The sequence below is a fragment of the Crocuta crocuta genome, unplaced genomic scaffold (genome assembly GCF_008692635.1).
Source record: "Crocuta crocuta isolate KB4526 unplaced genomic scaffold, BGI_CrCroc_1.0 scaffold751, whole genome shotgun sequence".
Classification (NCBI taxonomy): domain Eukaryota; kingdom Metazoa; phylum Chordata; class Mammalia; order Carnivora; family Hyaenidae; genus Crocuta; species Crocuta crocuta.
In genome coordinates, this window is record NW_027530353.1 from 781,203 (window position 1) to 806,706 (window position 25,504).

At 37.8% G+C, this 25,504-nt stretch overlaps 1 pseudogene; it reads left to right on the forward strand.

Moving 5' to 3' along the window:
* Positions 1-1,354: 1,354 nt before the first annotated feature.
* The window catches only part of LOC144233025 (large ribosomal subunit protein uL10 pseudogene), an 80,149-nt pseudogene continuing 55,999 nt past the window's right edge, over positions 1,355-25,504 (forward strand).

Below are 25,504 nucleotides of genomic sequence, written 5' to 3' on the forward strand. Positions count from 1 at the left end.
ACAGATATGTTCAGAACCTTATGGCCTAAAACAGCAGAATACACATTTTTTAAGAGTGCACACATTCTCCAGAATAGATCACATATTAGGCCACCAAACAAGACTCAAAAAAATACAAAAAAATCAAAGTCATACCATGTATCTTTTCAGACCACAATGCTATGAAACTGAAAACCAATGACAAGAAAAAAATCTGGAAAGAATACAAATGCATGAAGGTTAAATAACGTGTTCCTAAACAATGAATGGGTCAACCAAGAAATTAAAGAAGAAATAAAAAATCATATGGAAAAAAATAAAAATGAAAACAGAACGGTCCAAAATCTTTGGAATGCAGAAAAAGTGATTCTAAGAGGGAAGTTTATAGCAATACAGGTCTACCTTAAGGCATTAGAACAATCTCAAATAAACCATTTTACCTTACACTTAAAAGAGCTAGAAGAACAAACAAAACTCTAACCCAGTAAAAGGAAGAAAAGAATAAAGATTAGATCAGAAAAAAAATGATATAGAAACTAACACACACACACACACACGACAAAAAACAAAAACAAAAACAAAGAACAGAACAGATCAATAAAACCAGGAGCTGGTTCATTGGAAAGATCTACAGAATAGATACACCTTTAACTAGATTCAGCAAAGAGAGAGAGAGAGAACCCAAATAACAAAATTACTAATCAAAGAGGAGAATAACCAACACCACAGAAATACAAACAGTTGTGACAGATTATGAAAACCTATATGCCAACCAATTGGACAACTTAGAAGAAATGGATAAATTCTTAGAAACTTATAACCCACCAAAACAAAAGCAGGAGGAAATAGAAAATTTGAACAGACCAATTACCAGCAATGAAATTGAACCATTAATCAAAAAATCCCAACAAACGCCCAGGATCAGAGGCTTCACAAGTGAATTATACCAAACATATACCAAAGAAGAGTTAAAACTTATTCTTCTCAAACTATCCCAAAAATAGAAGAGGAAGGAAAACTTCCAAATTCATTCCATGAGGCCAGAATCACCCTGATACCAAAAACAGATAAAGGCACCACACAAGAGGACTATAGGTCAATATTTCTCATGAATTTAGATGCAAAAATCCTCAACAAAATGTTAGCACACTGAACCCAACAACATATTTTTTTAAATCACGCACCACAATCAAGTGGGAGTTACTCTCAGGATGCAAGGGTGATTTAATATTCACAAAACATTCAATGTAATATGTCACTTTAATAAGAGAAACTCACTTAATAATACAAAGGATGGCTTTCTCCAGGCGTCCTTGTGACAATGACATTGTCTTTAAACCCTGCGTGGCAATCTCTGAGGCGCTGCTGTGCTGTGATGCCCGGAAAAGATAGGGCAAGCTGGAAGTCCAACTACTTCCTTAAGATCATCCAACTTTTGGAGGCCTATCCAAAATGCTTCATTGTGGGAGCAGACAACATGGCTCCAAGCAGATGCAGCAAAACTTCACGTCCTTCTGGGGGAAGCCTGTGGTGCCAATGAGCAAGAGCACCGTGAGGCCATTCAAGGGCATCTGGAGAACAGCCCAGCTCTAGAGAAACTGTTGCCTCACATCCAGGAAAATGTAGGCTTTGCGTTCACGTTGATCAAGGAGCACCTCACTGAGATCAGGGACAGGCTGCCGGCCAAGAATGTGTCAGCTGCTGTCCTTGGTGCCATAGCCACACATGAAGTCACTGTGCCAGCTTGGAACACCGGTCTGGGACCTGAGAAGACCTCTTGCTTCCAGGCTTTATGCATCAGCACTAAAATCTCCGGGTCACCATTGAATTCCTGAATGATGGGCAGCTGATTATGACTGGAGACAAAGTGGGAGTCAGCAAAGCCACACTGTTGAATATGCTGACCATCTCCCCTTTCGCCTTTGGGCTGACCATCCAGCAGATGCTTGACAATGGCGGCATCTACAGCCCTGAAGTACTTAACGTCACAGAGGAAGCCCTGCGCATTTGCTTCCTGGGGAGTGCCCGCGACGTTGCTGGCGTGTATCTGCAGACAGGTTACCCAACCGTTGCATCAGTGCCACATTATATCATTCAATGGATAAAAGGGGGTTCTCGCTTTGTCTGCAGAGACTGATTACAACTTCCCGCTTGCTGAAAAGTTCAAGGCCTTCTCAGCTGATCCATCTGCATTCGTGGCTGCTACCCCCGTGGTCACCATTGCCATGGCTGCACCTGCTGCTGCCACAGCTCCAGCAGAAACTGAAGCAAAGAAAGAGTTGGAGGAGTCAGATGAGGATATGGGATTTGGTCTCTCTCTCTTTTTTTTTTAATGTTTTTTTTTTTAAATTTATTTCTAGGAGAGAGAGAGAGACAGCGTGAGCAGGGGAGGGTCAGAGAGAGAGGGAGTCACAGACTGAAACAGGCTCCAGGCTCTGAGCTGGCAGTCAGCACAGAGCCCGACGCGGGGCTCGAACCCACGAACCGCGAGATCATGACCTAAGCGAAAGTCGGACGCTGAACCGACTAAGCCACCCAGGCGCCCTGGATTTGGTCTCTTTGATGAATCACCAAAAAGCAACTAATTCAGCCAAATTTACTTGTGAAACTATTTTGTGAAATAAAGGCTTACTCCTCTTAAGACAATAAGAGAAAAGATGAAAACCATATGATAATTTCAGTAGATGCGGAAAAGGATTGTACAATGTACAACACCCATTCGTGATAACAGCTCTCTGCAAAGTAGATCTGGAAGGAATATACCTCGACATAATAAATGTCTTATATAAAAAACTCATAGCTGACATCATGCTCAATGGGAAAAACTGGGAGATTTTCCCCTAAGGTCAGGAACAAGATAAGGATGTCCACTCTCAACACTTTCAACATAGTACTGGAAGTCCCAGCCACAGCAATTAGACAACATAAAGAAATAAAAGGCATACAAACCAGTATGGAAGAAATAAAACTCTATTTGCAGATGACATGCTACTACATATAGAAAACCTGAAAGACTTCACCAAAAAACTATTAGACCTGATATATTCACCAATAATGCAACAGCAGAAGGAGAAATTAAGAAAACAATCCCATCCACAACTGCACCAGAAATAATAAGACACCTAGCAATAAAGCAAAACCAAAGACATGAAAGACTTGTACTCTGAAAACTATAAAGCACTGATGAAAGAAATTCAAAGAAATGTAAAGACATTCCATGCTCATTGGTCAGCAGAACCAATATTGTTAAAATGTCTATACTACCCAAAGCAATCTACATTTAATGCAATCCCTGTCAAAATACCAACATCATTTTTTCACAGTGCTGGAACTAAAAATCCTAAAATGTGCATGGAACTGCAAAAGACCTCTAATAGCCAAAGCAATCTTGAAAAAGAAAACAAAACTGGAAGTATCACAATTCCAGATTTCAAGTTATACTACAAATCAGTAGTAATCAAAATAGTATGGTACTGGCATAAAAATAGACACATTGATCAATAGAACTCTTAATTTTGGCTGAGGTCATGATCTCACCATGCATGAGTTTGAGACCTGCATCAGGCTCAGCAATGACAGTGCGAAAACTACTTGGGATTCCCTCTCTCTCTATCTCTTCTCAGCTAGTACTCCCTTTCTCTCTCAAAATAAATAAACAAACTTAAGAAAAAAACAGACTGTAAAGGAAATAGACAATCTAAATAGACCTATAGCAAATAAAGAGATTGAGAGAGAGAAAAAAATACCCACAGAGAAGCTGAGGCCCAGATCACTTCACTGCTTCATTCTGCCATATATTTAAATAAATAAGAGTTAGTACCAATTCTTCAAAAACTCTTCCAAAAAAACAGAAGCAGCTAGTATTACCCTTATACCAAAACCAGGGAAAGGCTTTACAGATAAAAACTCCAGAACAATATCACTTATGAATATGGACACCACAGTTTTGAACAAAATAGTAGCAAACCAAATGCAACAATAGAAATTATATTCCATAACCAAGTGTGATTTATCTCAGCTGGTTTAACATCTGGAAATTGGGGCACCTGGGTAGCTCCGTCAGTCAGCGTCCGACCTTGGCTCAGGTCATAATCTCACAGTTGGTGAGTTCGAGCCCCACGTCTGACTGTGCTGAAAGCTCGGAGGCTGGAGCCTGCTTTGGATTCTGTATGTGTCTCTCTCTCTCTCTCTACTCCTCCCCCCACTTGTGCTGTCTCTCTCTCCCTCAAAAACAAATGAACATTAAAAAAATCTAGAAATCAACTAATGTAATACACTGTATCAGTATTTTTTAAATGACAAGATCATCTGAATAGATGCAGAAATAGTAGTTGACAAAAATCCAACATCCTTTGATAATAATGTTGTAGAAGGTAATCCACAATATGTGCCGCCAGTTGACTCCTGAGTTGGACCCTGCAATCAGATGCTCTTCACCATTTTCACTGCCTGTGAAGAAATGTATGCTCTGCCTGCCATCCCCACAGTGTGAGTTGTTCTACAGACATAGCCTTGAGAAAGTAAGGTGTTGTTAAGACCATCGGGAGGGTATAGGTGACTAAACCCAGCCTCTCTGGCAGGCTGTTGCAGAGAGCTACTAATCTTGCAGCTGCCTGAGAAAAACCTCATAACTAAATTCCCTTGCTTACTGAAACTTCCATCAGCCAATCTGGAATGGTTTCCCTCTTTCTTAGGTTTTTCCCTGCCATCTGTGTATGGGGCCAGTTTGTGAATCAGCAAATAAAACCCCTCAACAAATTAAGAATAGAAGGGAACATTCTCATCCTGATCTGCAAAAACCTATAGCTAACATCATACTTCGTGGTAAAGGATTGGATTTTTTTTCTTAATATCAGGAACAAGACAAAGGTGCCTGTTCTTGCCATTCCCACTCAGTTTTATCCTAAAAGAATTATAGTTACTATAACTAGGAAAGAAAAAGAAATGAAAGGTATCCAGACAGGAAAGCAAGAAGTAAAACTATCTCTATTCACAGATAGTAAACTCTTGTATATAGAAAATTCTAAGGAATCCACTAAAAAACAATTCGAACTAATAAATGAGTTCAACAAAGTTTCAGGATACAAAATAAACATACAAAAATCAATTGAATTTCTTTATACCTGCAATGAATTAAGGAAGCAACTCTATAATAACATCAAAAAGAGTAAAATATTTAGTAATAAATTTAACAAAAGGAGCCACAAATGTATACACTGAAAACTACAAAGCATTATTTAAAAAAAATTAAAGAATATATAAATATATGGAAAAACATCACACATCCAGGGATCTGAAGACTTAACATTGTTGAGAGAAACACTCCCCAAGTTAATCTACAGACTCAGTGCAATCTCCTTCCAAATCCCAGTTGACTTCTTTGTATTAATTGACAAGCAGATTCTAAAATTCATATGAAATTTCAAGTGATCCAGGATAGTCAAAACAATCTTGAAAGAGGAAAACAAAGAGGCCTCATATGATTTCGAAACTTACTATTGAGCAACAGCCATCAAGATAGCATAATACTGGCAGAAGGATTGACATATAGATCAATGTGACAGAACTGAGAGTCCACATGTAAACCTCTATGTCTCTATATCAACAAATAGATATCCACATGCAAATGATGAAGAAGGAGGAGAAGAAGGAGATACTGGTCTCATGTCTCACGCTACATACAAAAATTAATGCACAATTTATAAAAGATCTAAATATAAGACCTAATTGATAAAACCTCTTGGAAGAGAAGATAGCGGTAAGTTGTCACTGCCTCATATTTGGCAATGTTTTCTTAGACGTGATACAAAAGCACCAAAAAAAACCCACAAAAGAAAAATAAATTGTATGATTGAAATTTAGAACTTCATCAAATTCATTATCAAGGAAGTGAAAAGAAACCCACAGACTGGGAGAAAATATTTGCAAATTAATCAGATAAGAATCTAGTATCCAGAACATAGAAAGAATTCCTAGAACTCAACAAAAAGATAAAGAACTCATTAAAAACTAGGCAAAAGACTTAACTAGACAGTTCTCCAAAGAAGATATACAAATGGCCAACAAGCACATAAAAAAACAAAAATGATCACATCATTAGTCATTGAGGAAATGCAAACCCAAACCACAATGACATGCCACTTCACACCCACTAGGATGACTATAAAAAAAAAGAATAATGGAAAATATTAAGTGCTGGCAAGGATATGGAGAAATTAGACCCTCATTCTTTGCTGATTGGAGTGTAAAGTGCTGCAACCTCTTTGGAAAACAGTTTGGCAATTACTCAAAAGGTTAAACAAATCATATGACTCAGCAACTCCACTTTTAAGTATATACCCAAAAGAATTGAAAACACATGTCTGCACAAAAATGTGTACATAAACGTGCATCGCAGCACTGTTTGTAATAACCCCAAATTGGAAACAACTTATCTCTCTACCAGTGGATGAATGGTGTATCCATACAATGGATTATGACTCAGCCATTAAAAGGAATAAAGTCCTGATGCATGCAACAATACGGATGAACTTAAAAAACACTTTGTTAAATGAAAGAAGCAAACACAAAATAATACATAGTATGTAATTTCATTTGTATGAAATAACCACAAGAAAAAAAATCCATACAGAAAAGTGAAGATTAATGGTTGCTATAAGCTAAGAATGTGACTTTGTGGGATATGACTGCTAATAACTTGTTTGTTTGTTTTTGAGAGTGTGCCAGCAGGGGAGAAGCAAAGAGAGACAGGGAGAGGTTCCCAAGCAGGCTCTATGCTGTCAGCACAGAGCCCAACACAGGAAAAGATCTCAGGAATAGTGGGATTATGGCCTTATCCAAAGTCAAGAGTTGGATGCTTAACCAACTGAGCTACCCAACGCCCCTGGGATATGCCTGCGAATAGATAATGTGTTTCCTTGGGGAATGATGAAAATAGTCTGTAATTAGTGGTGATGGTGCTCATCTTTGTTAATATACTAAGCAACCCTGAATTATGCATTGCAAAGGGCTGAATTTTATGGTATGTGAATCATATCTTAATTTAAAAGGAGTTCAGATTATAAAAAGTGTATCAAATTATGTGAAAAATACTTCCAAAACAGTGCTATACTCTTTTGCTCTTTAAATTATAGTCAGCTGTTGCCTGACAAAATGTTTATTCCTCAACTGGTAACTCCCTTTCACCGGTCTTGGGGTCTCTGACTCTATTTTAATATTAAAAACAAACTTACCAGTTGGATATGTAAAAAAAATTCTATTTCCTAGCAATACCACTCTTGAGATTTTGCTTTAATTTCTTCTGGTAAGTGATGTTATGAGTTTCAATAATAACCTTATAGCCCTGTTTCTTGATTCATCAACTTTTAAAAACTTTGATATTGAGATAGTCTATATTTTCAGAAGAATTGTGAAACAAATTATCGAAAGAGAGTCCTTATATTTCTTTTACTTAGCTTTTATTTATACTGTCTTATATAGAACATTATCAAACTAGAACAATTTCCAAAACTAAGAAATTAACATCTGTGCAATATTATTAACTAAACTATAGAAATTATTTGAATTACTCAATTTTTCATTAATATTTTCTGCATCAAGATCTCATTCAGGATTTATTAATTTTTAAAAAGACCAAATGATCCTTCTCAAGGAAAAATCAGATTAACACACTTAACACAATCTCCCATTTTCCTTCGCTTTTGGTCTCCCTCTAATTATTATTTATATATTTTTCTTCTTTTAATGATGTTATTATAACTCCGATGTTTTGATTATCAATTTTTAAGAGTGTCTAACGATTTTCCACTTCGAAACATTAGGAAATTAGCCTACTTACACTTCCTTTCACTTATTTTTCTCTATCTGCTTCTTAATTTTTGTTGAATTATTATTATTTTTTTATGTTTTATTTATTTCTGAGAAAGAGAGAGAGAGAGTGAGTAGGGGAGGGTCAGAGAGAGAGGGAGATAGAGAATCCGAAACAGGCTCCAGGCTCTGAGCTGGCTGTCAGCACAGAGCCCGACTTGGGGCTCGAGTCCACGAACCATGAGATAATGACCTGAGCCGAAGTCGGACGCTTAACCGACTGAGCTACCCAGGTGCCCCATTGAGCTATTATTTTTATACAATTTTATTTTACTTATTTATATTACGATACACTAGTCTTAATTATCTGTGTTAATATCCACCAAAATGATCCATTTAACACCTTGACTTCTCAGCTCATTGCATTTTACTTCTCCAGTGAGGTTCTTCTCTGTCTTACGTCAGTCTCTCATTCTCTGGAGAATCCCCCAGAACCTGTCACTATCACTATTCACAACTTGAGCAAAATCTCAAGCATTACTCTCTCTTCTTCCTACTTCCTATCCTTCTGGCTCATCTCTTCCAATTCTTTAACTTCCAAAAGATTCTTCATGACTTCTGTAATTCTTCTCTCTCTCTCTCCCCACTACCCCATCGTTAAGTAACACTTGATATGCTTCCTATCACTATTCATTGGTTTATATTTCTTAGAATTTTCTACTATGAACTATTTTTCTGGCTTCTTTTACTCAGGAAAATTGTTTTACAATTCGTTCATCTCTCATTTCTTTCTTTTACTGAGTAACATTCTATTATACAGATATAATTATTCAACTGTTGATCGACTTTTGGGTGGCTTTTTAATTTGGCACCTCTGCAAACAAAGCCACTGTTACAAATCTCCAGATGGGCCTACATCTCCTTTTCTCTTGAGCTATTCCTAGACATAGAATAGCTCGATCACACAGGAGGTTTATGTTGAAAATTGTAAGCGACTACCAAAGCATTACCAATGTGATTGTGCCATTTACCTCCCCTCCAGCAGTGTATAAGAATTCCAGTTTCTTCATGCCTTCACCACTATGTCATATGGCCTGTATTTAAACTTCAGTTACTCAAACAAATGAGTATGTAGAGTTATCTTGTCGTGGTTCAAATTTGCATTTCCCTAGTGATTAATGATGTTAAGCATTATGTGATTATTTGCCATCCATATGCCTTCTTTGGTGAAGTGTGTGTTCAAATTTTTTCCCCATTTTTTTTAGTTGAGTGGTATTAAATGGGTTGTTTTGAGATTTCTTTGATATTTGGCTACAAGTCCTTTATCAGATTTCTAACTTGAAAATAAGTTCTGCCTAATTATATACTTGTCCTTTTATTCACTTAACAGTGTTGTTTGGAGAACAGAAATTTTTTAATTTGATGAAGACACATTGATCATTTTCTTTTATATGAAGGTATTAAAAATATCCATTCAGAAATTGGATTAATACCTTCGCTTTAGGTGTATCTGCCCTTACACAGTGCTGTTCTCTCCATTTTGGGGAAATGCCTCTGACTTTTATGGAAGTTCAGAGATAATTTTAGGCTCTTCTTTCTTCACTGTTCAGGCCTAACTCCATCTCTCAGAGCCTCTCCCAAAGCAGAGCCCCACCTCATTAAGGTATAATTAACATGATTTAGGTTAATGACTACGAAAGCTAAGACTGCTATGACTGATTTGCCTGCACACAAGAACTGGTCCATCTGTTTCCAATGCAGTTTCGTAATGATCACTCTTGCTGTCTGCACTTGTTGGCTCTGGGTCTGTTCAGGGCCCTTCTGGAATGATCTGGAAGGATCTGGAATGCCTCTAGTATCTTAAGCAGTGACTCTACTCTGATTTCTCTACCATTTCTACCCCATTTCTTTTCTTTTTCTAAGATATATCAATATTTGACGTCAATATTTGATGGTGTGTTGACGTCATCTTTCATATTTTCCAGAACACTAACTTTTTCATTTAATTTAAATGTTTATTTCACGCATGAGAATTTGAGATGCAGGTAAGGCAGCCACGTGTCCCATGGCTACTATGTTCAAGTAATGTGTTTCCAGCCTTTCATGTAGTTTTCTTCAGTTGGAAGTGACAAACAGGGGCATCTGGGTGGCTTAGTCAGTTAAGCGTCCTACTTTGGCTCAGGTCATGATCTCACGGTTCGTGGGTTCGAGCCCCACACCAGGCTCTGTGCTGACAGCTAGCTCAGAGCCTGGAGCCTGTTTCGGATTCTGTATCTCCGTCTCTCTCTGACCTTCCCCTGCTCACGTTCTCTCTCTCTCTCTCTCTCTTTCTCTCAAAAATAAATAAACATTAAAAATTTTTTTTAAAAAAGAAAATGACAAACAGAAACTAGTTTTAGAGAAAAAGGCAGAGGCTGGGGGGCAGAAGATGTTTTTACTCACGTGACTGAGAAATCAGAGCATAGTTGAGTCTGAGGGTTCCCACGATGGCTTCTGTTCTCTGTCTTTCCGTTCTCCTCTCTGCTTGTTTTCATCCTCAGGTTCTCTCCACATGCCAACACGATGCCTTCTGGCAGCTCCAAAGCTATATCATCCTGACGGCTAATGATTCCAAAGAGAGACACCTTCTAGTAACATCCATATTTCATATCTCCTAGTGAAACCCTGGCTGGTATATTGAGCTAAGTGACTAATCCTGAATCAGCATCACCGAGGGGATGGTTATAGTGTTTGTGCTCATAGCTATGAGAATATTTGGGATTGGGAAAGTTGAAGAAAAGTCAATCCAATCCAAATACACAGAATGGGTTCCTCTATTGCAATATGAGTTCTGAATTGGGGGAAAGAAAGAGGAATGGGATGTAGGCAAATATCCACCTGGAGTTAACAAGGCCATGATATAGATCATGACACCTAGGGAGAATAGTATGGACAGTCAATAAGATATATAAGATTCTAGAAACAAACCAGCTGCATATAAGAATTAACCATGATGTAAAACCAGTATTCTTAACAAATGGGGAATAGCTAGAAGGTTAAATTACTGGTCCTGGTACAAATGGACACTTGTTTAAAATTCTTAAAAGTTAGAAATTTTTCTTCACTCCTTAAACCAAATATGCCATATGAAACCAAAACTGTAATGAAAAAGAAATGAAATTGTAGCCTCAGCATGGACAGTTTTCTAAGAATTTATTGAGAGAGCCCATATTTATTGAATATCTTCTCCATACCAGGACTTTTCTAGTTTTTTGGGATACATTTGTAGAAAAATGCAAAAATTCGGCCCTAAAGGAGCTTACATTCTAGCAGGGCAAGCACACAATTAAAAGAACAGACAAAATAAGTAAGTCATGCAATGGGTTAGGAGGTGAGAAGAGATGTGGAAAACCAGAACTGGAGCAGGACAAGAAGGTGATATTTAAGCAGTTCAAAGTGACGGTCAAGTACAGGAAAATGCAGGGGAAAGAGCATTCTATGCAGTGGAACTCGCTAGGGTAGAGTTCCTGAAGCAAGAACATCCCTGGTATGCTGAGAAGCAAGTGGCTGGAAGAGAGAGAGCAGGGAGAGGGAACACAGAAGCAGAGTCAGAGGTAAGGGAAGATACAGATCACAGGCTCTCTAGGCTTCTCTGAGAACTTTCACTTTACTCTGATGAACTGGGGTTTGCTCTAACCAGATCCAAAAGGATCATTCCAGCTACTCTGCTGAATTGACCTTGAGAGGAAGAGGAGTAAAAGTGGGGGGCAGGAAGCAGAGTTAGGGGGTAAGCAGGGTGTCCCAGGCAGAGGAGATGGTGCTCAGAACAGGACATGTGGGGCACGGTCAAATTTCAGGTGTGACTGAGGAGAGACCCAACAGATTTCCTGAGACACTGGATTAGGAGTCTAAGAGAAAAAGATGAGTAAGTAATGATTCAATCCTTTGGGCTTAAATGACTGAGGCTTGGGAAGGTGGGGAGTAGCAGGTGCAGCTGGCTTAAGAGGATAGCTTAGGAGCTTCATGTATGAAGTATGAGGTGTTCTCAGTATAAAATGCCTGTTTTGCATCCAAGGGGGTCTATCAAGTAAGCAGTTGCTTATACAGACTGGAGTGTGGGGGAAAAGTCTGACTAGAGTCATAAATTAGGGAGCTGTGACTTACCCATGTGGCAGAAAGACTGAACCTGAATGAATGAATGAATGAATGAATGAATGAACGAATGGGAGCACTCAGAGAGTGAGTCTACACAGAGGAGTGGAGATAAAGGATAAGACAAAAGCGAAAAACATACAGGAAAATGTAAGAATGTACCTGTTGAGGGGTGCCTGTGTGGCTCGGTCGGTTAAGCGTCCGACTTTGGCTCAGGTCATGATCTCACGGTTGGTGGGTTCCAGCCCCATGTTGAGCTCTGTGCTGACAGCTCAGAGCCTGGAGCCTGCTTCAGATTCTGTGTCTCCCTCTCTCTCTGCCCCTCCCCTTCCCATGCTGTCCCTATCTCTCTCTCAAAAATAAATAAAACATTTAAAAATTTAAAAAAAAGAATGTACCTGTTGAATAATGTAATACTTTTTTGTGTTAAAAAAAAGGAAAGTATGGAACAAAAATGCAAAATAAATTTGAACCACATACAACAGAGGATTACTTAGATTACTTAGTTTAATATGTATAGATGTCTTAAAAATCAGTAAAAGAAAGACAACTACATCAATAGAAAATTGGGTCAAGGACGTCAGGGGCAGGTGATTAATAACAGTAAAGGAAAAGAAAAAATCAGCAATAAGATTTGACATTGTTATACCAAATAATGAACAAATAAACACAAGTAGAAATATGGGGCACCTCGGTGGCTCAGTCGGTTAAATGACTGCCTCTTGATTTGGGCTCCGGTCATGACCTCACAGTTTGTAAGTTTTAGTCTCATGTCAGGCTTTGCTCTGATAGTGTGGAGCCTGCCTGGGATTCTCTCTCCTATCTCTCTCTCTCTCTCTCCCCCTCCCTCACCCATGCATGCACTCTCTCTCTCTCTTTCAAAATAAACTTTAAAAAAAAGAAATAGTATAAATACCATGCTGTTATCAAATTAGAAAATAATTTTTAATAACAAACACTTGGGGAAGATAATATGATCTCCATGCTTTATAAAGTAAAAACACATGTTGCAAAGCAATATGTACAGAATATCTTGTTTTCATAAAAAAATAATAAATGTGATATATAATGTTAACTCATCATAGGATATGATGCTGCATAGATGGTATGATATAAATTGTAAAGGGAAAAGTGTGTACATTAACACAGAGACATTTTATACATGGAGGGAAATACGTCAAAATAATATTAATGATTGGTCCTTGGTGATGCAATGATGAAGCTTTTTGTGTGTATCATTACATTATCTGTGTTTCTCAAAATGTCAACTGTTAGCATTCTTGGTAATCAGGGAAACAGTTGTCTGATAAAAATCACAGGGAACAAAAATTCCAAGTAAATGCACAATTTACAAAGACAGTGATAAAGTATTAGCTGAACATAAAACCAAACAGCAGTGAATAAGGCAACCACAGTTTAAATTTTCTCCTCTAGGTGAAAATAAAGTACTTTGCACAGATTTGCAAAGCTGTGCTATTTGTGTGTTATTTTTTATAATTATAAAGTTAAATTTTTTAACATTTAACTAGAGGGACTGAATTCCATAGAGAAAGGCTAAAATAAATGAAGCAGACAATGATCTACCCAATGTGGTTTATACAGCCCCCTATGTCACCGACTCAAATTTATTTGCCTCCCTTTTCCTGAAACTCCTATTATTTGTGTCACTTCTTTGGAATACACAAGCAGAAGCAGGTGCAACTTACATGAGGAGGAAGGAGTCCAGGATCTCTTTGTGCAAATGCACAGTCATGTGGACTAGTACTTGAACTTGGGTAACTGAATCTACAGAAGGAGACAAAGAATCTGACCTGACGATAAACTTGAACATGCACACAAACATGGAGATTGAAACCATACATTTATCTTTAGGAATTTCTGAAGTTTCATGAAATTTTTAAAGACATTGGAAAATGTATGTCTTTATTTAAATGTCTCCAAAAGGAAAAAGAAAATGAGAACGGGAAGAAAGTAGATGAGAGAGAACCAAAATCTGTTAGGAGGAGGAGGCGTGTGGACCATGGCCACTGGCTTAGGAGAATGGAAATGCAGGGTGGTAAGCGGAAGGCACCAGCAATGAACAAGCAGGTCCGGACCACAAAATCCTGAAAGGGTTAGCAATTGACAGCAGAGATACCTCTTAAGACCAGGTTGAGAATGTGACTGGAAATAAGGGATTGATTAATGGTCCACATAAAAAGCAGTCAAACTCTCAGATTTCCAGTCCCATCTCCAACAGTGAAAAGCTCCTTTCTCTCTTTCCTTGGAAGTGGGTGTGCCTCCCCCTCCTCACCCCCTGCCCAGGTTCTTGAAGAAGCAGAGAAGGAATTGACAGGCTGATCTTAATATAGTTTCACTCTTATAATTTATGAGTCCAATGAATAAAGGTGCACAAATCTGGGACTCAAGATACTGAAGTATGTTAACATCTAAGTGGACACTTGGGACAGTGTGTCCTTGGAGCTGATCTCATAGACACGGTAAGTTTGCACGAAGGAAGCACACGGGTGAGAATACTGAGAACACTTCATTTCATTCGAGGAAGGCTTTTATTTGAGACTTAGATTGAGTTTACTGTTAGTCCGCATTTTAGGGGCCATCATTACATACTGGTCAACAGATCTCAAAGCTCTATGACTTTAATGTGTCAAAGTGGAAGAACAGCCAATCAAACGAAATGGACCATGAAGGCACTTGTATAAAATAGGACATAAGGTTGACTTACAATTTATTCAAATGCCCCTGAATGTACTAGTTGCACTATGTAACAAAGGTTATCATGGACCAACATTGTTTTCATTTCTTTCCTTAATACCAAATTAATATTAGCAAAGGGGAATGAAATTCTCAATAAGTATCTTGGACTTACTGTATCTAAGCTGAGTTATTAAATCTTCCTCGACATACTGGATTTGTTTAATTTCTTCACATGTGACTCACTATGCATAGCCTTCGTGTTTATTCATCTAACTAAACTAAATGCACTGAAAATAACTTTGAATTCTGTGTAGTATTATAATAAGTTGTGTGTGTGCACATGTGTAATCTTGATTTATGTTGAGAATGTAGAAATGGCAAAGAGAGAGACACACACACAGACAGAGAGAGAGAGACAAGGAGAGATTCCATGAATATATTTGGGGTTTTGTTTGGTATCTGCTACAAATCATATGCTACCACATCATTAACACATAATCTATAAAGTGCTTTTCTCCTGTCTTTCCAGTTACACCACTGAATTTAGCCCTTTACGAGTAATATTTATAATATTGGCTGATGTCTTTCAGTGTGGACAGAAGAAAACACTTATTTTATTTTATTTCCTGAGACTTGAAAGCAGCCACGCCAGGCTCACCTTGTAAAAGCTAATTCTGGGATTCGAAGGAAGTTGCATTCACCATAGTGCAGAGAAACAAGAAACAGCAGGGAAATACCAAGTCTTGCCAATTGTGGGCTCTGCCATTCTGGGATGCAGAAATACAAAATTAAAAAGGCCAGTCCTGGCCCCTGTGATTTCTTTTTCTCTGGGTCCAACACTTTGGACTCCAGTCAACCCCAGCAGCTGGCATCCCAGACAAGTCTTAGTAGGTCAGGTTAGAATCCTGGCCATTCCCACTCAGCCCTTAATCTGTACCCACCACACACAAGGGGCCATTTGAATGAGACCTTCAGAACCAGAGCTCTGCCTATTCTTCATTTTGGGCAAGATTCATCTTTGTTCCTCAAAAGACAATGGCTGTGCTCCTTTTCCTCTTAGTTGAACTCTTGGCAACCTACAAAAAGCAGGGCATCTGTCTCTGGGGTCTTAATTTCCCACTGAACTCACTTTGTTCTTATTGCGTCCATCGGGTCTCCAAATACATTTGAAATATATTCGTAGCTCTTGAACGAATACTATGAGCTTCATAGCTGATGCTCATGCCTCCCATCAGCTGAGTGAGTTTGGAACCGGTGATACCGTGTCAAAGCAGTGAATGCAGGACCTGAGGCAGGAATTCCAATCACAGTTGAGCCACATCGGTCTGTCACACCTCAGGTAGTGTTTCCTTCCACTCCAGCTGGCTAATGTGAACATTTGATTATGGAGGAGATGTTTGGTGAGCTCCTAATGTGAATCAGGACTATGCAAGATATTGGTGGTATAAAGTCAAGTAAGAGGTGATCCCAGCCGTCCAGTATATTTTAACCTAGTGAAGAAGAATATATTAGAATGTGATATTCACTCATTGACAGAATGTATGAACCTACTATGTGCCAGGCCTATGATATGGCTTCTTGCCCTTGATTTTTATTTTTCTCTCACACCCACATCCTGCCTGTTTTAAATCCTATCAGCTCTATCCTCAATATATATTCAAACTCCAGCACTTCTCATAAGGACTGCCACTACCATCCCTCAAGCCATTGGTGTCCCCTGCATGAATTATTAGATAATTCCCCCAATTGACCACCTTGCTTCTTCTGTACCTCTGTCTGTGCTCCACACAGCAGCCCTGAGTGATTCTTTCTATCTTTGAGTCAGTGATGAGATGCCCTTGTCCAAGGGAGACTTCAATGGCTCCCAAATAGATGAGAAGTAAAAGCCAAATTTCCTCAATGGCCCACAGGCTTTACGGAATTGAAGTTATTGCCACCTCTCTAAGTTCTCTCCCCGCTGCTCTCACTTCACTTCCCTCCAGCCACCCTGCTTCCTTCCTGCCCTTCACCAGGCTCTTCACCATCGTCTTTACCAAGCAAGTGCACTTGCCATCCCTGCCTGGAACTTTCTTCCTTCAGATAGGCACATGGGGCACCACATCAACTAGTTCAAGTTTGTGTTCAAATATCACTTTCACAAGGAAGCTTTCTTTGACCCCTTAAAACATTTTCATCTCATTGCTGATCTTGTTTAATGCATATCCCCACTAATGCTCCAACTTGGATTATTTTGAACTAAATGTCAGACATATCTTTTCACCTGTGAATGTTTCACAAATAAAGATTTTTTGTTTAAAAAAACTTGCAATATCTCTATCACATCTAAAAAATTAACAACAATTTCCTAATGCTATCCAATATCCTCTAAGTATACACATTTCTCCCAATGACCAATATACACTTGTAAGTTTGTTTGAATCAGGATTCAGATAAGAATCTCTTAAGGTTTTTTTTTAATCTATTCTCTATCTCTCCCTCACTCCTCCCCTCCTCTGTCTGTATCTTCTTCCCTGCCTCTTTCCCAATTTATTTGTTGAAAAAAGTGAATAATTTGTTCTATAGTATTTTATGTATTCTATATTTTGCTGATTGTATACTATCCTCTATATTTCCTGTAAACTGGTGATTACATATAGATATTTGATCAGATTCAAGTTAAAAATTTTAACAAAAAATACGTAGGTGATGTTATATATTTTAATCACTAGGCATATAATGTCTCCTTGCTTAACAGCCATTAATAAATCCACCACTTCCTGGATCTGTTATTTCATTAGAGGTAAAAAGATGTTGATATTCAGCTCTAACAATCCTTCCTCATTTTTTTTTTTTAAACTCGAAGAGATAGCAGTAAGTCAAGAAATAGTTGTGCCAGGTTTGGATGAGGTTATCGAAGAAGAGGATATAGAGAGAGCCATGTGGAATAAAAACATTTCAGGAGAAATGAGAAAAAGAGCTCCTGAAAAAGGGACCTGAAAAATAAAAGTCTTGAAGGGAAGGAGAATGCCATCAAAGAAACCAATACAGAAGAAACTTCTCAAGAAATAGAGAGGAGTCATATGTCACAAAGATACCAAGTTAAAGAATAGGGAAAAATCATTTATATACAATGGCATTAAATTATGCTCCTTACACAATTCCCATTATTGTATTTGGAAGAACAAAAGAAGTTTTACATTATTTAGCACCTGACATGACACTTCACACCTCCAAAACCTGACTTCCATGTGACTGTCTCTACCATGAGGGGAAGCTGGCTTGCCAGGCTAGTGGATGCTATTTCCTATGTCTTAGTTTGCATTGGGAATAAATAGGTATATCTTTTAAACTATCAAAGAACCACTTCCAAAATAAAAACTCTAATCCTAGAGTTTTAAAAATCTAAACAACCAGCTCTAAAGTCATACAATCAGGTAACGAACACCTCAGTGGTGAGCAGATTTCACGTACCTGGCTCTGGCGCTGAGTTTCCCTGCCCCATTATGCTGCTTCTTTTTTCTGGGCTCAGTGTTGAGGGCACAAATACACACAGACAAATTGCTCAACTCCTGGCAAATACCTGTGGCCATGGCAATATCTCTGCCAGCTTGAAAGTGAGCTGCAAAAAATAGCACTTACAAGACTCAAGCTCTAAGAAGAAAGGCACATTGCAAAAGGATCAAAAGAAACAAAGGAAAATAATTTATTCTCCTCCCCCCCAGTAGCCCACCCACTCCCTAATTAGCAACAGGTCTTTTAGAAACCTCAAACTAGAAAATGACCTTAAAAGACTTTGGGCAGCAGTTTGACCAGTGTTCATATTGCTTTTGGAAGCCGTGCACTAATCTGGAAATTATCTCCACAGCATTTACCAGGAAGTAGGTAAAGAGTAAGCCAAGGGAAATTTTCAAAAGTGGCAAGACCGGGTATGTCCAAAGAGGTAATAAATTTCTCCCAAAGATCTTGGAGTTTGTCAGTATTTTTGGAGCAACAGACACATCAGTAATTAACATTTCAGGGATCAAGGTCATTCATGAGATTGCAGAAGAAAAAGCCGACTAGAACTATAAGAATAATGGAGGATAATAAGTGTTTTATTAATATTCTAACACTGGATTGTAAGGTGAGTTAAAATTTATTAAGAATCATAAAGCTATGTACTTGCTACGGAGGAATTTTGTAATATGTAAATTATACCCGAGTACAGCTGTTTAAGGAAAGAAAAACAAAGCAAATGTTATATCCTTAAAAAGATTAAGCCAATGAACTTTAGTAAGACTTATCAAGGAAAGGGATAAAACACAAATTACCAATATGGGAATGAAAAAAGAAACATCACTATAACATATCCCATAAATAGGAGAAAGATTTAAAAAGTACATGTCAATAAGTTCACAACTCTAAATTTGACATGTTTTTATAAAACAGACAAATTCCTGGGAACATACTACTTACCAAAAGTAAAACAAAAAAATAAATAATGTTCACAACCACATTACAAATACATACATGCAAAAATATGAAATAACAATTGGTAATCAAATATAATAATACATAAAAGAATAAGGTATTATGACCAAATAGATTTATTCCAGGAGATTAAGGGTAACTTAAAATTTGAAAGCTATTCAACAGAGTTCACCACCTGTGGTAGTTTTAAAACATGCCCACAGATGGTTTAATACTCCTCCCTTCAATGGTAGAGTGTAATTTCTCTCCATAGTGTGGGCTAGTCTTAATGACTCCCTCTAAACTAATACAGTAAAACAAAGGAATGGCATCTAACTTTGGAGAATACATCATAAAAGGAAACATCATAAAAGGAACAGCTTTGTAGTGATAATAGGAAAGCAACCCTGTGAGAAATGCTCACTCCTTGAGAAAGGGTAGCTTTTTGCCAGAGCCAGAGTGGAAATGAGGCTTCCTGCCAACAGTCATGTGAGTCAGCCATCTTGGAAACGGGTCTTCCAGCCCCAATCAAGACGAAAGATGACGATAACACTGGCTTCCATCCTTTCTGCAACCTCATGGGACGCCCTGAACCAGAGCTAAGCTGCTCCTGGATTTCTAATTTTCAGAAATTGTGTTAGAAAATAAATATGTGTTGTTTTACATAGCTAAATCTTGAGATAATTTGTTACACGACAATAGATAAAACTAATATACCATAATAATTTACAAAGGATATGTGTGTGTGTGTGTGTGTGTGTGTGTAATCACTATAAATAACAGAAAAACACATTTAATAAAATCAATCCCATTAATGGTTTTTTAAAAATCTTACGGGTACCTGGGTGACTTGCTGGTTAAGCATTCAACTTCAGCTTAGGTAATGATCTCACAGTTTGTGAGTTTCAGACCTTCACTGGGCTCCATGTTGACAGCTCAGAGCCTGGAATCTGCTTTGGATTCTGTGTCTCCCTCTCTCTCTCTGCCCCTTTCCTACTTGTGCTCTCACTCTCTCTCAAAAATAAATAAATAAACTTGAAAAATTTTTAATAAATAATAAAAAGATAAAAATCTTAGCAGATATGAAATAGAAGGGAGCAAACATACTTTTTTAAAAAAAACTCAGGATGAATACTTATTTTCAGCTTTACTAAGATATAACTGGCATATAACATTGTGTAAGTTAAAGGTGTACAGGAGCGCCTGGGTGGCTCTGTCAGTTAAGCGTCTGACTTTAGCTCAGGTCATGATCTCACAGTTCATGGGTTTGAGCCCCACATCGGGCTCTGTGCTGACAGCTCAGAGCCTGGAGCTTGCTTTGGATTCTGTGTCTCCCTCTCTCTGCCCCTCCCACACTCACACCTCTGTCTCTCTCAAAAGTAAATAAATATGAAAAATGTTTTAAAAAGTTTAAGATGTACAACATGATGATTTAATGCATGTATATGTTGTGAAATGATTACTACAGTTAAGTTTAATTAACATATCCATCATTTCACATAGTTCCCGTGTGTGTGTGTGTGTGTGTGTGTGTGTGTGCTGAGAACTTTTTTAAGGCCTCTCTTATTAACCTTCAAGTATTCAATACAGTATTGTTAACTATAAGCACCATTCTGTACATTAGACCCCCAGAACTTATTCATCTTATAACTGGGAGTTTGTACCCTTGACCACCTTCATCCATCATACTTAATAACAAATTATTGAAAGCTTTCTCTTTGAAATCATAAATGAGACAGAAATGTCTATAATCATTCTTTAAACACTGAATTGGAGAATCTAGCCAGACAAGGTAAAGAAATAAAAGGGAAAGAGATAATAAAAAGAAAGAAATCCATTATTTAAAGATAGGCTAATCACATATGTAAAAATCTGAAATATTATATTTAATCAGTCATAATAGCAAGGTCTCTGAACACAATGTCCATATACAAAAATCACTTATACAGAGCAACCAAAACACATTCATGGTTGGCAGGAAAATAAACTGGTACAACCACTTTGGACAAACTACTGGATGTTTTTATACAGCTAAGCCTACAACTACCCTTGAATCAGTAATTCCAGGCATTTATCCAAAACAAATGAAAATTAATATTCACACAAAAACTTATAAAAGAGTGTTTGTAATAGCCCCAAACTAGAAACAGATCATGTGTCAATATGTAGGAGTATTGATAAAGTAAACTGTGGCATATTTATAAGTAGAATACAAGTCAGGAAGAAAAAGGAACAAATTATTTATATACACACCAACTGTTTGATTCCATTTATGTGAATGTCTAACAGGTAAAAACTGAACTGGGCTGAAAAATTTAAGGCAGTGGTCGACTCTGGAAGTGTGGGCATGGAAATTGGTTGGGATGAGGCATGAGGGAACACGGTGATGGTAATGTCCTATGTAATTATAGGGACTTGGGTTTTGCATGAGTGTATACATTTATCAATCGCAAATTATATACTTCAGATTTATTCATTTTATTGCATGAAATTTTATCTTAAAAGAAATAAGGAAACCACAATTATATACTGAACTCTAGTTGATACTAACGCATATCGAAGCAATTAGGGAGAAAGTACTGTCTGCAACTTATTTCAGAATGCAGAACAAAAATAAGATAAATTGATGGATGAATAAAGGGTTGCATTGGTGGATAAATATATGAAAAAGCAAGTAGGATAAAGTGTTAATATTAGAAGCTAGGTGACAATATATAAGTGTTCACTGTAAATTCGTTCAAAATTTCCATATATTTTCATAATAAAATGTAAGGGGGCGCCTGGGTGACTTAGTCGGTTAAGCGTCTGACTTTCGCTTAGGTCCTGATCTCGCGGTTCGTGGGTTCGGGCCCCGCGTCGGGCTCTGTGCTGACTGCCAGCTCAGAGCCTGGAGCCTATTTCAGAGTCTGTATCTCCCTCTCTCTCTGACCCTCCCCTGCTCACGCTGTCTCTCTCTCTCTCCTAGAAATAAATAAAAAAAAAAAACATAAATAAAAAAGTAAGGAAATAGTGTGCTTCTATGCAACAACAGAAAGATGAAACTTTTAATAAAAGAGCATTTGCAAAAGCATTGAAAAACATCAAATACCTAGGAATGAATCTAACAAAATAGGTACAGAAAAATAAATACAGGAAATAAAACCTAGAAAATATTAGTGTTATAAAATAAAGAACACATTAATAAACAGAAGAATTTATTATATTCATGGTGTAGAANCGCCACTATTCCTCCAGTCGGTTTGTAAATTCAGCGAAGTCCCATTCAGTCCCCCAGTACTTTTTTGTTGCTGTGTTGAAGTGACAAGCTGATTCTAAAAAATTATTCAGAAAGTGATAAATCATTGAATTCTACTCCTGAAACGAACATTGCACTGCATGTTAACTAATTAAAATTTAAATAAAAATTTAAAAAATAAAATAAAATAAAATAAAAACTTACTTGGAAATGCAAAAAGGTAGGAAGAAATAAAACTATTTTGAAAAATAAAAACTTTTTAAAAAATTATTTATTTATTTATTTATTTTTNAAATAAAAATAACTAAAAAAGAAAAAGAAAAAGAATGCCAGAAGACTTACACTGACAGTTGTCAAGACCTACCATAAAGCTATAGTAATTAAGATAAAATGGAACTGGTGCAAAGATTAGACAAATTTTCCAATGGAATGAAGAATTCAGAAACAGACACAGAACATACATACAACCACCAGCTTTATAACAGTATACGGGGCAGGGTCAACAGGAGGTATGCTTGTGAAAAAAATTAATCTTGGCTCCTACCTCACACCACACACACACACACAAAGATCAATGTACGGCAAAGCACTTGATATTTCAGAAGAAAACAAGGGAGGACATCTTCAAGAACTTACAGAAGGCAAGTATTTCTTAATCAGGACACAAAAATCACTAACCATGTAAAAAAGGAAAACATGGGGCGCCTGGGTGGCTCAGTTGGTTAAGCGTCCGACTTTGGCTCAGGTCATGATCTCACGGCTCGTGGGTTCGAGCCCCACGTCGGACTCTGTGCTCACAGCCAGCTCAGAGCCTGTAGCCTGCTTCCGATTCTGTGTCTCCCTTTTTCTCTGCCCCTCCCCTGCTGCTGTCTCTCTCAGAAATAAATAAAACAAAAATATTTTAAAAATTAAAAATAATAAAAAATAAAAAGGAAATCAATAAATTGGACTACATTTGTTTAAGAAAATTTATTCACCAAAAGACACCATTAAGGGAATGGAAGCCACAGAGAATGGAAAAATGTTTATATGACATATTTCCAACAAAGGGCTACATCCACAATGTATAAAGAGCTACGGATTAGTAATGAAAGACAGAAATCCAATTTTTCAAAATGGGAGAAAACGTAGACACAATGTCACAGGAACTGATGTGATTTCTTTCCTTCTATAGAGCTTGTTTCCCCCCTAGTTTTACTGAGATATAATTGACATACATCACTAAGGTGTACAGCAGAATGTTTTGACTTACGTGTATCATAAAATGATTACCTCAATAAATTTAGTTAACATCCATCATCTCATACAAATAGAATAAAAGAAAAAAAAAGAAAAAATATCTTTGTGATAAGAACTCAAGATTTACTCTCTCCACCACTCATCTACAGCATACAGCAGTGTGAACTACAGTCATGTTGTATATTATAGCTTTAATACTTATTTATCAGAGGAACTTCTTATATAGAACCATAGACATTACCCCCAAAGGTATAGCCTTTCCAGGGTTTCTTATACCCATTTACCTCTTCTAGGTTATTTGCAATTTTACTAGGAATCTAGCTTAGATACTATTATTAAGGTTCTTTTCCATTAGTTTTGTTCAATGGAACCCTTCCATTCAAAGATTCATCAAGTTGTAAGGTTTTTTTCTTGCTCATCCACTTGTATGGGTTTTGTCTTAGCCTGTATAGGTCAGGCTTTTGGCATCTTTGGATGGTGATAAACCAGAAAGCAGCTGGAAAACTTGGACCCTTTAGATAAAGTGAGTGGAGGGTTGAGGGATGGAGGAATCTCTGCCCTCAGGCTCTCTGGGCACAAATAAGAGAGAGGTAATTCTCTGATAATCACCTAATCAAAAAAAGAAATCAGCTCAGTTCCTTTTAGGCTGCCACCATTTTAGGGGCCACCAATTCTTAAAGGATTCCATACACAAACCCCTTTCCCCAGTCAGTCAACTAGTTGGTATCTCTTGGGTGACCCTAAAATATTGTGCCTTCCCAGGGTCTCCCCTTGAGAGATAGGACTTCTCCTTGATTCCTGGACTCAAGTTCCTATCCTGGGACCACAGATCCACTGAAGTTCTTGGCCACATGCCCTCCATGTGGCCCTCCAGTCCTGTTCCTTGGGAAAGCATGGAGTCTAGAAGAATACGATGTTATGCATGTGTGTTTGGGCTTCCATCATTCCAGGTATCTTCCAAAATAAAGGTTGACCTTTAAGTGCAGGCTGATGCTATCTAGTGCTACCCATTGATACTATTCACCAAACTGAAGTTTCTCTCTCAATTCTCCCATAGGTGTCTCATCCATCCACATGAACTGTGTGCTGGTGTCCGTTTTGCCCTTTGGTGTCTGCTAGCTATGTCCTGAGCCTCGCTCTGTTCAGAGCCTTGATTATTTAAATAACCCTGTCACAAATACTCTGCCTACCAGGATCTTGCCTCAACCCCAATTGACACTAAGGCCAAGATCTTGCTGTCTTCCCCTTGAATGAAGAGAGCCTTTCCCCTTTACACTGTTATAAAGCCTTTACACTGTTATAAAGACTTAATGCAAACTGACCTTAAATGTTTTGGACTGTTGGGTCCTCCTTTTGGGGTACAGTGCGTCCTAGACCTCACACTGGTACCTTACTACTCTGGCACTTAGTTTTTGAGATGCCCTTGACCAGAGCCAAAGCACATTCTTGTACCTATCCCTTTTTGCATTTAACTGAGAACCTGAAGAGGTCACTATAACTGACTTTGTTTATTGTGGTAAAATATATCATAAAATTTACCATTTCAACAATTTATATGTGTATCATTCAGTGGCATTAATTTCCTTCACAGTGTTGGAAAACCATCGTCACTATCTAATTCCAAAACTTCCGTTACCCCAAGCAGGAACTCTAGATTCGTTAATCTACTACACGTTTTAAATGATGCAAGTTTTCATTTCCTGGACTGCTGATTCAAGATAAGGTGGATTCAGCAGTTTCTAAGTTAAAGTCTTTTCTTATACTTAGGGTTTCATTATAGGATGCTTCTCTTGGGAAAGGAGAAATGATAATTCATTCTAAACCTAGTTTAGTGATCTTAACCGTTCTGGAGCTAACTTTGTTTTCGTTAGAAGGGTTAGATCTCTTTCAGAACCATGATATTAACTTCATCCTCTATTTTGTGATCAGTTTTCTTGGGCCGATCCCAGCCACTGGAACAAATACAAAACAGATTGAGATGTGTCCAGG